Consider the following 15,830-nt stretch of genomic DNA (forward strand, 5'->3'; position numbering starts at 1 on the left):
TAGAGTCCATCCGTTCACCTTTTCTGCGTCGCACAAAGACACGATGGTTGGATCCAAAGATCTCAAATTTGGACTCCTCAGACCAAAGCACAGATTTCCACTGGTCTAATGTCCATTCCTTGTGTTCTTTAGCCCAAACAAGTCTCGTCTGCTTGTTGCCTGTCGTTAGCAGTGGTTTCCTAGCAGCTATTTTACCATGAAGGCCTGCTGCACAAAGTCTCCTCTTAACAGTTGTTCTAGAGATGTGTCTGCTGCTAGAACTCTGTGTGGCATTGACCTGGTCTCTAATCTGAGCTGCTGTTAACCTGCGATTTCTGAGGCTGGTGACTCGAATAAACTTATCCTCCGCAGCAGAGGTGACTCTTAGTCTTCCTTTCCTGGGGCGGTCCTCATGTGAGCCAGTTTCTTTGTAGTGTTTGATGGTTTTTGCCAATGCACTTGGGGACACTTTCAAATTTTTCCCAATTTTTCTGACTGACTGACCTTCATTTCTTAAAGTAATGATGGCCACTCGTTTTTCTTTACAGAGCTGCTTTTTTCTTGATATATCACAAATTCTAACAGTCTATTCAGTAGGACTATCAGCTGTGTATCCACCAGACTTCTGCACAATACAACTGATGGTCACAACCCCATTTATAAGGCAAGAAATCCCACTTATTAAACCTAAGAGGGCACACCTGTGAAGTGAGAACCATTTCCGGTGACTACCTCTTGAAACTCATTAAGAGTATGCCAAGAGTGTGCAAAGCAGTAATCAAAGCAAAAGGTGGCTACTTTGAAGAACCTAGAATAAAAGAGATAGTTTCAGTTGTTTCATACTTTTTGTTAAGTATTACATTCCACATGTGTTAATTCATAGTTTTGATGCCTTCAATGTGAATCTACAATTTTCAGAGTCATAAAAATAAAGACAACTCTTTGCATGAGAAGGTATGTCCTAACTATTGGTCTGTACTATTATATATATATATATATATATATATATATATATCGTATATATATATATTTATATATATACACACAGTGAAACCTCGGTTTACGAGTAACTTGGTGTGCGAGTATTTCGCTATATGAGCAAAGCTTGCTGTAAATTTGTAACTCAGTTTACGAGCAAGCTTTGCTGTACGAGCAAATACTCACCGCACACACTTCCAGTTCCGTACTTTCACCGATCTCTGACCCGCTTTTACAGTCCGCACAAACACACACAAACAGGCACAAACACACACAAACACGCATGCACACACACATATTATGCTCACCTTACCTTCCGTTCCATCGCCGGCCTCACGGTTCTTGTAGTTCGCCAGTACAGGATGTGTATTGAGTAACCATCGCGATGATGGAGGAACTTCCGCTGTCAGCTGCTTCTCAAAGGCAGCGTGCTGACCAATCAGAGGCAAGCGGCTCCTGCCTTTGATGTCAACGCTCTGGCAGCAGAAGTTCCGGCATCAGTCGCGATGGTTACCCAATACACATCCTGTACCGGTGAACTACAATAACCGGGAGGCCAGCGATGGAACGGAAGGTAAGGTGAGCAAAATATATGTGTGTGCGTGCGTGTTTGTGTGTGTTTGTGCGTATTTGTGTGTGTTTGTGCGTGTGTGGAATGGCACAATAGGGGACCAGGAATGGACATTGAGCAAGTTGTGGAACGAATTGTCTGAGCTTGCATTATTTCCTATTGGATATATGTAATGTGCATATATATATATATATATATATTGTATGTAATGCATATAAATAGTCATTTATCTGGAAACTTTATTTCCTTTAGATACATTAAAAATACTCTTGACAGGTTATATCTCTGAAATACATTTACACAGTTGTGTGAAGTACAAAGACTGGAAAATTAGTTTCTTGTACATTTTAGAAAATCTTGCTAGCAGCTGCAGTTTCTCAAAAACAACATAGAAAAGTCAAAAGTGGCAAAGTCGGAATAGGAAACAATGAGATTTTAAGCCAAGAACTTTAGAAGACATAAAAAATAATGTCTACACATGAAAAGCTTTTAGGGAGTCTAAACTTTAGAACAAAAATAAATGCATGTACCAAAACACCAGACATTTTTCAGATGAGTTTCCAAAAAATAACAATTCACTTAATCATTACTACATGCAGCTCTATCTCAATAGTATTGGCCAATATTCCTTATAATCTATTATACAGGGTTTACTATATCAAGGTATAAAGATTAATATCAAATTTGTAGACAGTGGTATGTAAACGTTTTGGCACCGCTAGTCAACATTACTGTTATTTTGAACATTTTAGTTTAAGAATAAATGATCTCTAAAAGGCATACAGTTAAAGATGACATATTTTCTTTGTATTTTAGGCAAAAAACACCCATTTTCATCTTTTACATTTCCACATTAACAAAAAAGGAAAATGGGCCGATGCTAAAGGTTGGGCACCTTGCATGGTTAGTACCTAAGTATCTAATAGCACCTTCTTTGGCAGGTATCACAGCTTGTAAACTCTTCTTGCAACCAGTCACGAATCTTTCAATTCTTGTTTGCGGGATTTTCATCCATTTTTCCTTGGAAACCTCTTCGCTTTCTGTGTGATTTCTTGGTGATCTTGCATGCACTGCTCTTTTGAGGTCTAGCCTGTAGTGTTGGCATCCCTGCACTACCCTGCCTCTTCCCAGCAGGGACGCCGACTCACTCACCATCGAGACTGGACTGTGTCCTCCCCCGCACTCCCATGAAAATACATGTGGGATCCTCTGCCTCCTCCTCCACACAGGTCTCCTGGGAATGCACTTAGGGTGCGCACGCGCATGACTGCTCTACTCTTAAAAGGCCAATGCGCCATTTCCCAGAAATGCCTATTGCATATGGCTGAGATGCACTATGTAATTAAGGCATCCTTCCACTAGGGGAGGTGTCTACGCAACACTTTTAGTTAGTTAGTCTTCCTGTCTGCTAGCTAGATGTCAGGTTCTGTCCTCCTGTCCTGTTCCTTACTTGTGTCCACCTTCACATACATGTCTGCCCCTGTCATGCCCATAGTATCTGTCTCCTCCAGCTGTCCTGTCTGTCTCTGCACTTAAGACTGTATCCACCTGCACCTGTGTCCATCCCTGTGTTCCCTGTCCTGGTGGTCAGACACTGCCCTGGGAGTGGCACCTGGCATCCACCTTGGGGGTTACTTAGTCAAGCCCCTTCCACGTCAGTATAAGCCAGATCCCTTCCTGTGGTCCAGTGGTAGTACTGCTGGCTCCAACCTCGGAGAGCATTGTATAGCCACAGATTTTCAATGATGTTCACATCGGAGACTGTGGTGGCCAATGTAAAACCTTCAGCTTGTGCCTTTTGAGGTAGTCTATTTGGGATTTTGACGTGTGTTTAGGATCACTATCCATTTGTAGAAGCCATCCTCTTTTCAACTTCAGCTTTTGTACAGATGGTGTTATGTTTGCATCAAGAATTTGTTGAAATTTAATTGAATTCATTCTTCCCTCTACCCATTGAAATGTACCACGTCCCATTGGCTGCAACACAATCCCCAAAAATGATTGATCCACTCAGGTGCCTAATGGTTAGCAAGATGTTCTGTTCCTGAAATTCTGTGCTTGTTTTTTCTCCACACATAACCTCATCAGTCCATGGGACTTGTTTCCAAAATGCATCAGCTTGTTTAGATGTTGATTTACATATTTTTGACCTTGCATTTTATGGTGAGGATGCAGAAAAGGTTTTCTTCTGATGATTCTTCCATGAAGATCATATTTGTGCAAGTGTCTCTGAACAGTAAAACAATGTACCATAACTACAGAGTTTCCTAAATCTTTCTAAAGGTCTTTTGCAGTCAAGTGGGGTTTCTGGGTTGCATATCTAGTAATCCTATGAGCAGGTCTCACAGAAATTTTGCTTGGTATCGTCTTATAGAATTCTCCTGCTTGGGGGCCACCACCATTTTCATTTTCAGAGTGCTAGGCAATTGCTTGGAAGAACCCATGGTTGCTGTTCTTTGGCACAAGGTTAGAGAAGTAAGGTTTTTATAAAGCTGTGAGATTTGCATAACCTGACCTTTCCTAACGATGATATTGAACAACCCATAACCTTAACATGGCAATTGAAAAATGTTTCAAATTCATTAAGTGGCAAACATCTCTTAGTGAATTATGCACATCTTACTATGGTGTACAAACCCCCAGGTTTTGATGAATCAAGCCCATAGTTTTAGGTTAGTTGGCTCCTCATAATATTGATACTAAGCTATGTGCATATTTGAGATAAGATGCTTGGATTGTAGGCCTGTGAGCTGGAATTGGCGATGGCAATATCAGAACAATGATGTAAAAAAAGGTTGGTGCTATATAAGCAAATAAGAGAACTGTGGACACAGCGATCAGACTACCAGCAAATGTCTGGCCCACAACAGAATTAGGTAAGGCTATAGAACTGTCAATTGTGTATAAAATTGTTGGGTAATACATAAAGAAAACTGAGCCACATATTAAAAAAGAATATTCTCAGAACTCATTCACAAAGACATAAACACTTATCTAAATTTAACATTCAGACGTTTTCAAAATCAGTCATTCCAGAAAGGTCTGACATGTCTTATGCACATAAATGAGCTAACTTCACAAAAATAAACACATTCAGCGCTTGGTGTGGAACTAAAATACTGAACATATTGCTGAAGTAAGGCGTCTTGGCTCCATTTACTGAACTAATGCTAATGAAGAGATGTTTTGTATATTATTCTACACCTGGGAGGCAGGCATAATTATGTGGTTTACCAAGGTAGAGCCTAATAAAGAATTTTTCCTCTCGTAATGAACTCGCGTGGTGTGTGAATGCAGTGTTTGTGAAACATACCAGGTTATGGATTATGGAAAGTAATCTGTAATAAATACATCATGGGAAGTCTAGGCTGTAATATCTCACACATTGACTATAGTTTTGGCAATGTAGTCCCAGAGTGTTCTGCTAAATTACACCTCAGTACAGGACTCTCGGTTAGAGTGAAGCAATCTATGTTGCCTAAATATGTCCGTATAATTGTGAGTAATCTACCTTCGTCATATGGTAGAAGAAAAAAAACTATATTTGCAATGGTAACTTTTAATGTAGTTTAATTGGCCTAAATAATACAGCTATGCTGTAATGCTAAAACATCATTTAGCTTCTGAGACAGTAATGACAACAAGGCCTTGTGCACACGCTACGGTTTTTGACGCGTTTGTTGATGCATTTTTTTTTCAAAATCTGCACCAAAATCTGCATGCCTATCCTGAAGCTAGCAAAGTCTATAAGATTTCTGAAATGCTGTGCCAATGTTGCATTTTAATGCAGAAAATATCTTCCAATTGTTGGGCGTTTTTTCCAGCATTTTTTTTTAACCCTTCCAGCCATTGACTTCACTAAAAAAAACACAAGAAAAAAAATTCAAAACTTGACCAAAACCGGATGCGATTTTCGGTGCGTTTTTCTGCCAGAAGGTGTAGATTTGATGCAGAAACTTTCTGCATCAAACAGGGCTGTGGAGTCAGAAAGCCAAACCTTCGACTACGACTCCGACTCCTCAATTTCCCTTGCACCGACTCCGACTACAACTCCACGACTCCGACTACAACTCCCACATATATTGCTTATATTTAAGCGAAACATTTATTGTAGTACAATGTGAACATCAAACATTTAATAGTTTTTATGATACAATAACCAACATATTTAGATAGAACATAAAATAGATTTATTGGAATACAACTTTAGAACACAAAAAACTTATAAATTGTAAATATGTAATACACTATTTAATATACCGTAGATTACATATATATCTTGTATATAAAGTATATATATAACATATTGTATTACATATTTACAATTTATTACAGTTTTTTATGTTCTAAAGTTGTATTCCAATAAATATATTTTATGTTCTAACTATCTTGATTATTGTATCATAAAAATGATTAAATGTCTGATGTTCACATTGCACTACAATACATTTTTCACTTAAATATAAGTAATATACTAAATGTTATTCAGTTTGTTTGTGTTGAAAACTGTTTTTTTGCCTGCCACTTACATAGTGTATTACAGTGTGTTTTTATATGTATATATATATATATATATATATATATATATATATATATATAATTGCCTTATTCTGTCTGTCTGTCTGTCTATCTGTCTGTCTGTCTGTCTGTCTGTCTTGCTCCAAAATTGTGTCCTTGCGGTGACACAAAGCTGATTGGCCGCTGGGCTCACCATGGCCCCGCCCCCCCGCACGGATTGGCCGCTCGCCCAGGCTGCGTCCCCACACGGATTGGCCGGCCGCTCGCCCAGGCTCCGCCCCCCCACAGATTGGCCTCTCGCCCCGGCACCCTGCAGGCATTGGCAACTCGTCCACGCCCCGCCCCCCTCACGCAATGCACGCTAGTTCTGGCCCCGCCCCCCCACGCATTCCCCGAACCGACACGGTCACGGAGCCACGGCTCCCAGGTGAGTACTGTACCCCTGGGAGCCCACATCAGCATACGCCGCCAAACCAGCCGACACATACCCTCGCATTGCTGGAGCTGGCCGGCGTATGCTGGTGTGGGCTCCCGTGCGAGCGGGGGACGAGATACGCTGGTAACCATGGTAGCATAGTTACCAGTGCATCAAGGTCCTGCAGCGGCGGAATATACACACACGCACACACATATCAGCACACATACACACACATCAGATCACACTCACTCTCACACACACCTCACACACACATCACATCGCATCCACACACTCACAACATCCTGGGATAACGCTTGCTTCTCGGCGGCGATACTGTGCTGTGAGCTTCCAGGACCTGCCGGAGGATCACATGGCCAGAAGCATGTGGTATCTCCGGATGTTGTGAGTGTGAGCACGTATGTGCAATATCGTCAATGTGTGTGTGCGTGAGTGTATGCGATCGGGTGTGTGTGAGTGTATGCGATCGTGTGTGTGTGTGTGTGTGAGTGTATGCGATCGGATCTGTGAGTGTCGGTAGAGGAGCACGGCGTGCTGGAGGAGACTGGGAGGAGAGAGGCTGATCCTGGGGAAGGCAGGGATGGGGAGGCTGAGAGAAGAGAGGCTGATGCTGGGGGAGGCTGAGGCTGGGGTAGGGTGGGAGGAGAGAGGCTGATGCTGGGGACCGAAAAGGCTGATGCTGGGAGGAGAGAGGCTGATGCTGGGGGAGGCTGAGGCTGGGGTAGGCTGGGAGGAGAGAGGCTGATGCTGGGAGGAGAGAGGCTGATGCTGGGAGGAGAGAGGCTGATGCTGGGGGAGGCTGAGGCTGGGGTAGGCTGGGAGGAGAGAGGCTGATGCTGGGAAGAGAGAGGCTGATGCTGGGAGGAGAGAGGCTGATGCTGGGGGAGGCTGATGCTGGGGGAGGCTGAAGCTGGGGTAGGCTGGGAGGAGAGAGGTTGATGCTGGGGACAGAAAAGGCTGATGCTGGGAGGAGAGAGGCTGATGCTGGGAGGAGAGAGGCAGATGCTGGGAGGAGAGAGGCTGATGCTGGGGGAGGTTGAGGCTGGGGTAGGCTGGGAGGAGAGAGGCTGATGCTGGGAGGAGAGAGGCTGATGCTGGGAGGAGAGAGGCTGATGCTAGGGACAGAAAAGGCTGATGCTGGGAGGAGAGAGGCTGATGCTGGGGACAGAAAAGGCTGATGCTGGGAGGAGAGAGGCTGATGCTGGGATGAGAGAGGCTGATGCTGGGGACAGAGAGGCTGATGCTGGGGACAGAGAGGCTGATGCTGGGAGGAGAGAGGCTGATGCTGCGGGTAGAGAGGCTGATGCTGGGAGGAGAGAGGCTGATGCTGCGGGCAGAGAGGCTGATGCTGCGGGCAGAGAGGCTGATGCTGGTGCAGCATGGGGGATGGAGCACGATGGGGGGTGCGCAGCATGGGGGATGGAGCACGTTTGGGAGTGCACAGCATGGCGGATGGAGCACGTTTGGGAGTGCGCAGCATGGCGGATGGAGCACGTTTGGGAGTGCGCAGCATGGGGGATGCAGCACGATGGGGAGTGCGGAGTATGGCGGATGGAGCACGTTTGGGAGTGTGCAGCATGGCGGATGGACCACGTTTGGGAGTGCGCAGCATGGCAGATGGAGCACGTTTGGGAGTGCGCAGCATGGCGGATGGAGCACGTTTGGGAGTGCGCAGCATGGGAGATGGAGCACGATGGGGGGTGCGCAGCATAGGGGATGGAGCACGATGGGGAGTGCGCTGCATGGGGATGGAGCACGATGGGGAGTGCGGAGTATGGCGGATGGAGCACGTTTGGGAGTGCGCAGCATGGCGGATGGAGCACGTTTGGGAGTGCGCAGCATGGTGGATGGAGCACGTTTGGGAGTGCGCAGCATGGCGGATGGAGCACGTTTGGGAGTGCGCAGCATGGGAGATGGAGCACGATGGGGGGTGCGCAGCATAGGGGATGGAGCACGATGGGGAGTGCGCTGCATGGGGGATGGAGCACGATGGGGAGTGCGCTGCATGGGGGATGGAGCACGATGGGAAGTGCACACCTCCCCCCAACACACACACACGCGCGCGCACTGCACAACACACCACACACACACACACTGGGAACCACAAACAACTGCCCTACACAGACACCCACACACACAGACAACGCTGCACACACACAACACCCAACACACAAACACCGCGGCACACACAAATATACGCACATACCGCACAACACACACATTGCACAAAACATACCTCCCCCCAAAACACACCACACACACACAAACCGCGCAACACACACACACACAACGCTACAGACACACAGCGCTCCACAAACAACGCAACACACGCGAAAACACACATACAACACCACTCTCACCCCCCGTCACACCCAGAACATGTACAGCACCCTACACAAACACTTGGTAACTACACACAACAACATCTATATATATATATAACAAAAATCATACATGAACTACACAATACGTAAATTCTAGAATACTCGATGCGAAGAATTGGGCCACCTTCTAGTATATATATATATATATATATATATATATATATCTAATATATAAAGCTGAATGTGTGTGTGTGTGTGTGTGTATGTGTGTGTGTATGTCCAGGATTGGCATCCGCACCATCGCAGCTACAGCCACAAACCTTTGCACACTCACACTTCTGGCCCCCGAGAGCGTCATAAGCTATGTTTTGAGGGGAAATTTTAACCCCGCTCTTTACAGTTGTTCACCAAAAAACCTGCCTCCATTAAAGCGAATGGAGCTCCGAGCCACAGTGCAGCCAGAGCTTCAGAAGAATGCGCAGCCACGCCCTTATATGGAATGTTGGCGTGTCATAATGCAGCCAGGGAAAGAGATAGACACAGACAGGGAAAGAGGCAGACACAGACAGGGTAAGAAACAGACATAGACAAGGTAAGAGACAGACACAAAGAGATACACAGACAAAGATACAGACTGACAGAGAAAGAGACTGACAGGGAAAGACAGGGAAAGTGACAGACAGGGAAAGTGACAGACAGGGAAAGTGACAGATAGGGAAAGTGACAGACAGGGAAAGTGACAGACAGGGAAAGTGACAGACGGGAAAGTGACAGAGATAGATAGACAGGGAAAGTGACAAAGATAGATAGACAGACTGGGAAAGAGATAGATAGACAGACTGGAAAGAGATTGAGACAGACGGAGAAAGAGACAGACAGGGAAAGAGACATACAGGGAAAGAGACAGACAGACAAAGAGATAGAGAGAGACAGAGAGATATATACAGAGGGGGAGACAGACAGAGAATGGGAGAGTAACAGAGAGACAGTTACTATCCCGGGCAGCGCCGGGTGCGATGTTGTGAGGCGAAATTTTAACCCTGCGCGTTCCAACAATCAATTTTGCCCCTATCTACATAATGGGGAGAAAGTGAAACGAAAAGTGTTGGGGGCAAATTGACAGCTCCCAGATGTGAACAAGGGGGACTTAAAGAATGAGAGCGATGGTGCCATAGAGTATATACCGTACAGCTGCTAAGGTGGGGCCCCGACATGGGATACTCACCACACTCGGGGATATGAACACACACACAAAATGCGTCACACACTACCACATACTTGAACACATATACCACCCTCAGCACACATCTCACAACACATACATCAACCTCACCACATAATCGCCCTAAACACACACAAGTCTGGTATTATCCTTCAAAAATAAAAATCTGATTAATAAGCAGCCAAACTACAAGAACAACAAATGTACCACATAGGAAATACGGCAGCTTCAGTCACATGACCTGTGTATATGTGTATGTGTGAGCTAATATATACTGTCAGGGGGAGGGCTTTCTGTTGCCTGGAGATTTATCAGGCTGCCAATAGCAACCAATCACAGCTTAGCTTCTATTTTGTTACAGTTAATTAATCTGAGCTCTATTTGGTTTCTGGTTTGTGTGCAGAATAAATTTTTGTTAATACATTCTATTTTGTTAACAACAGTTATTAACCCAGGCGAAGTCGGGTAGTACAGCTAGTATATATATATATATATATATATATATATATATATATATATATATACAAAAACACTATATAATACACTATGTAAGTGGCAAAAAACAGTTTTCAACAAAAACATACTAAATAACATTTGTGCAGTGAGTCTATGAATTTGTTCTAAGACATAGATTTGCTTCCATCAGATTCTCCTTTGCAGATGACCTCAAATCTGACCTAATACTGTTAAGGCTAGAGAATAATCTCTCTACAGTAACTTGGGCTGAAGGCAAAGCCGTAACCACATCGGCAACATCTCTAACAATTTCCGGGTATAAAGGAATTGCCTCATGCACGGTCAGTGTTTATGAACAGTTGATATTTTCTATTTCTTTGAGAGCAAGTGAGAAATTTTGCTGAAATCTGGTCAATCTGCTTGCTATAGGAGACGGAGTGAAATCTTTTTCCTTGCGGCAACACTTTGCCTGCTCCATGTCATCCACATACTTGTCAAAGTTAAACTCCTCATCTGATGAGGATGAAGATATGGCAGCAGTAGCACTGTCAGGATCCAAGTCCTCTTCCGCCTGGCAGTCCTGTAGCCACTCATCCTAACTGCTACCTCACTCAAAGCTTCTTTTCTTTTCGGAAGCTATTGATCATAAAGCTGTATGCGATGACTTGGGTCGACATAAACAGATGCCAGAAGAAATTTATTTTCCAATACCTGTGTCTCTCTCCATTTCATTGAAGCAGAAATGCCATCTGCGATTAAACCTCCTCTTTGGGACAGGCAAAATAGCAAGTTCTTCCACTCCCTTATGAAAATGCCAGGAGTGTCCATTGACATTGTGTCCATTGACCTTCATTTAATTTTAGTTCAAGCAATCGCTCAGTCATTAAATAAGTGCTGCAACACCGAGTGGCTTGATCAACAATTGCCTCTTTCCCAGCACATCTCTTCAAGATGGAATCAATTTTAGGGCTTCTGGCGGCAATAACCAACTTGCTCACTTTTCCAATCAAATTTCCAGCATATCCCTCTTGCAGACTATCTCTTATTGCCAGCTGCAGTGTGTGCACAACACAGTGCATGTGATGAATATGAAAGTGTTTTGAAGCAGCTTCAACAAGATCATCTAATCCTAAAGTATCATTTTGCTGTTCTTCTGTTGTAATATCTGTTTGTTCCTCAGTACTCAGAAGTCGAAATCGGTCCATTTTATACCGACTCTGACTCCACCAAAATGAACACTGACTCCGACTCCACTAATCCAACTCCGACTCCACAGCCCTGGCACCAAATCTGCAGTCTTTGCACATAGCCTAATTGTACAACACTGTTGCATATGTTGGCACAAAATGCCTATTACCGTATAAAGGCTACTTTACACACTGCGATATCGGTACCGATATCGCTAGTGTGGGTACCCGCCCCCATCTGTTGCGCGACACGGGCGAATCGCTGCCCGTGCCGCACAACATCGCGCAGACCCATCACACATACTTACCTGCCCGGCGACGTCGCTGTGACCGGCTAACCGCCTCCTTTCTAAGGGGGCGGTCCGTGCGGCGTCACAGCGACGTCACTGAGCGGCCGCCCAATAGCAGCGGAGGGGCGGAGCTGAGCGGGACGTAACATCCTGCCCACCTCCTTCCTTCCGCATTGCGGCCAGGAGGCAGGTAGGAGAGCTTCCTCGTCCCTGCGGCGTCACACATAGCGATGTGTGCTGCCGCAGGAGCGACGAACTACATCGTTACTGCTGCAGTAACGATAATCGAGAATGGATTCCCATGTCACCGATGAGCGATTTTGCACGTTTTTGCAACGATGCAAAATCGCTCATCGGTGTCACACGCAGCAACATCGCTAATGCGGCCGGATGTGCGTCACAAATTCCGTGACCCCAACGACTCCGCATTAGCGATGTCGCAGCGTGTAAAGCCCCCTTTACTGTTGTACTTCATTAGCAACTCAGACATTCTAACTAAAGGGTAAGAGCTACATTACTAAGTTTTTGTATTGTTCAAAAATAAAGAAACTTTGTATGTTTTGTGCTTACAGCTAATATGTTCATCTATATGTTACTATGGTAACAGATGAAAAAAAGCTGTGTGAACTTTGTTCGGGCAGACATTTGGCATTTTAACAACAAGCAAAGGTCAGAAGGATATGAATATGACCACAAGGGCAGACTGTACAATGGTTTATTGTTGTTTGTGACCACAAAATTGGAGTTCTTTGTGCCAAAGATTTGTACCAAAATTTGGTCATATTTCATTGGGCTCTTGTTGACATATTCTCTTTACAACAAACTATACCCATTCTTGTGGAAGCCTCTGTTGCTTATCAAATAAGTCACACAAACGTTTTGCAGGTTTTTTTTAAGTGACTTCATTTTTGGCTTGTGAGTTTGGTTGACATTTTTAGCCCCAAGTTCATCCAAATAGCACACAGGGTTCACGAATTTTGCTAAAAGCCCCAAATTGTCTATTTTTTGTGCCTTTAATTGGTTTTGTGTCTTTTTAGCAGGAAAAGTGATTTGTTTTAAAATATTGCAAAAAATACGCTAAAATAACTGGCGTACATAAAATCAGCAATCTGTGGTGCCAAATTTTTCGAATTTATAAAAATGTTGTATTTCATGAATCTGTCTAAAAGAACATTGATGTAAAAATCACAAAAATTTACTAAACCACAAAAGAATAATTGAGAAAATGTGCAAATCATTTGATGAATATGTCGCATATCAAAAAGTCACAAATTATAAAGGTATTTAAGTAAAAAAAATTGTCGGAAATACAATGATAAATCATGCCCAAAGTGTCTAAAATGGATAATAAATTTAGCACAAAGAAGTATAATATTTGGCAAAAAATTTGCCAGAATTGTGGAGCATTTAGCTGAAGAAATCTCCCCTAATGTTTTTTTCACCATTAGCCCAGTCCTCTTTTGTGTGCTGCCATTCCTTTTACACTTTCTTGGTTATTATGTGGCATTATTCAATTGCTCAGGCTTGGCTAGAGCTCTTACACAGCCATAAGGTGTGCAGTAAATACAGGGGATGCATATGTAATGACACTGTGCTCGCTAGATGTGATTGTCCAATGCTGTAAGCATAAGAAGAGATAGATTGTTAAAAAGAAAAATGAGCAACAGAACCATGCAGTAGAACCAATGAAGTACACTGTGTGCAGAATTATTAGATAGTATATTGAGTATTTGACCAGATCATCATGTTTATACATATTATCTAACTCCATGCTGTGCAAACGTGAATGCTTATTGGATGAAGCATATTAGGTGATGTGTATTTGTGTAATGAGGGATGATGTGGCCTAAGGATACCAATACAACTTATCAAGTTATGCATAAATATTAGGCAATTTGTTTTCATCAGGCAAAATGGGCCAAAAAATGTACCATGTTTTATAAACTGTTGAATACTGTAAGATGTATGTGTTTGTAATGGCTGCCATCTAGTCGACTTTAGATTAAATGCTAGATAAGATAAGGGTAAGGTAGTGAAAGCGAGGAGTTGCAGATGGTGGGAAATACAACAGGAGGGAAGGCTTGAGAGGGGCCCAGTGAAGAACAGGGTGCAAGTGTTAGAAAATGTGGTCTCAGTGCTAGGGCCAGTTAGGGAAACCTGAGGTAACCTCGAGAGGTCCGGAGCCTATGGCTCACCCCGATGTGTTTAGGGAATAATCCGGCTAAAGAGCCGTCGGTGCCCAGAATCGGACAAAGGTGAACAGATTTAGTGGGAAGGAGACACAGAGCCTGGAGCTTGAGGACAAGATCCAATATAGAGGGGGGAACAGGTCGAGGAGCAGTACCCCAAACTGAGAGGAAGGAAGGAAAGGAATGTCATGTTTGTCATAGCAATGTGAAAAATAAAAGTGAACGATTTTGGTTGGCTAAGCAAACTCTGGTGTTGAGTGTGTTACTAACTGTGTATGATGACAACTGCCTGCGGGGCAATGGACACTGGCCAGAAGAAACCAGTAAGTGTCATGCCCCCCACCCGAAGTCACATCCACACACAGATTCTACTGATAAAGGACTGAGGCGCCCAAGTGTCCCGGCACACCCTCTTTCATTAAGCAAAGCTAAAGCCTGTCAACCACTGAACAAGACACTGAAGTTTAAGTGTCAAGACTGGACAAAGAAATATCTAAAAAACATTTTTTCTGAGGTTTTATGAATTGATGAGATGAGAGTGACTCTGCATAAACCAGATGCCAGATGGATCAGACCTTGGCTAGATCAATAATGGGCACAGACCTCCTTTTTGACTCATATGCAAGCAAAATTGAGTTGGGGTACTGCTCTTGGCTGGTATTATTAAAGATGAGCAAGTTGGACCTTTTTAGGTTGAAAAAATAATTTCTGAAACCTATGGCCAATTTTTAAAAAACACTATTTTTAAGCAATAATTCAGCATATTTCAAGAAAAATATGATATTTATGCAAGACAATGATTGTCACGTTTATCTCTCGGCATTGAGAGATTGATTACAGTTCTGTTTTTTGAGCTTTCTGCCAACTCTGGAGACTATGTTAAAAGTATGTTGCTTTCTGTTGGTGTAGCAAGGGTTAAATGTCAGTTTTTCCTTGCTGGAAGTTGCTTGATTGGAGCTCAGCTGTAGCCTTTTGTGACCACTCCCCTACTCCTTAAAAAGGCTCATCAGCCATCTTTTCCTTGCAGTTGATAGATTACCAAGTTCTGCTGTGGAGAGAGGGAGTTGCTATGCAGTTGTGGTGCAAGTCTTGCTGTATGCTTGCTATTGTTGTGTAGTTACCCCTTGTCTTCTATTTTCTACCCCGGTTTGGTTTTTCCCTCTTTACCATTTGTTGTTTATACCTCTGTGTTTGGGTGCGAGTTTTATTCCCCCCCCTGTTTGTCTATTTACTGTGGGGTTACCTTTCTGATCCCGGTTCCCCCCCATGGGTGGTGGAGAGGGGCTACTAAATCAGGGCTGGTTAGGAGCAGTGCCAGGGTGGTGGCCCAGATGTCCTCACCTTCAGAGGTAATTCTGGGATCAGGGATAGCTTGGGCCCCCCTAGCCTGAGGGTCAGTCAAGGATCCCCTATTCCCTGGTTACCTCCATTCCTTCTGTGACAATGATCCATTGCATGCATCAAAGTACTCCACTATTCAGCTAGCCATTTCTTGGCCTAGTCGACATTTGAATGCCTCTGACTTCAGTGTTGGTCAGATTTCAGTCTTTCTTAACTTGGCCATATCTAAGCACTAAACATCTTGTACTTCTGGGCCCTCCTATGAGGTTGCAGTTCTGGAATATGACAGCACTGTAGGATAATGCGTTCTTTTTAGCTTCACATAGAATTATTCTCAAA

Source organism: Anomaloglossus baeobatrachus, chromosome 4 (assembly GCF_048569485.1).
Source record: "Anomaloglossus baeobatrachus isolate aAnoBae1 chromosome 4, aAnoBae1.hap1, whole genome shotgun sequence".
Classification (NCBI taxonomy): Eukaryota; Metazoa; Chordata; class Amphibia; order Anura; family Aromobatidae; genus Anomaloglossus; species Anomaloglossus baeobatrachus.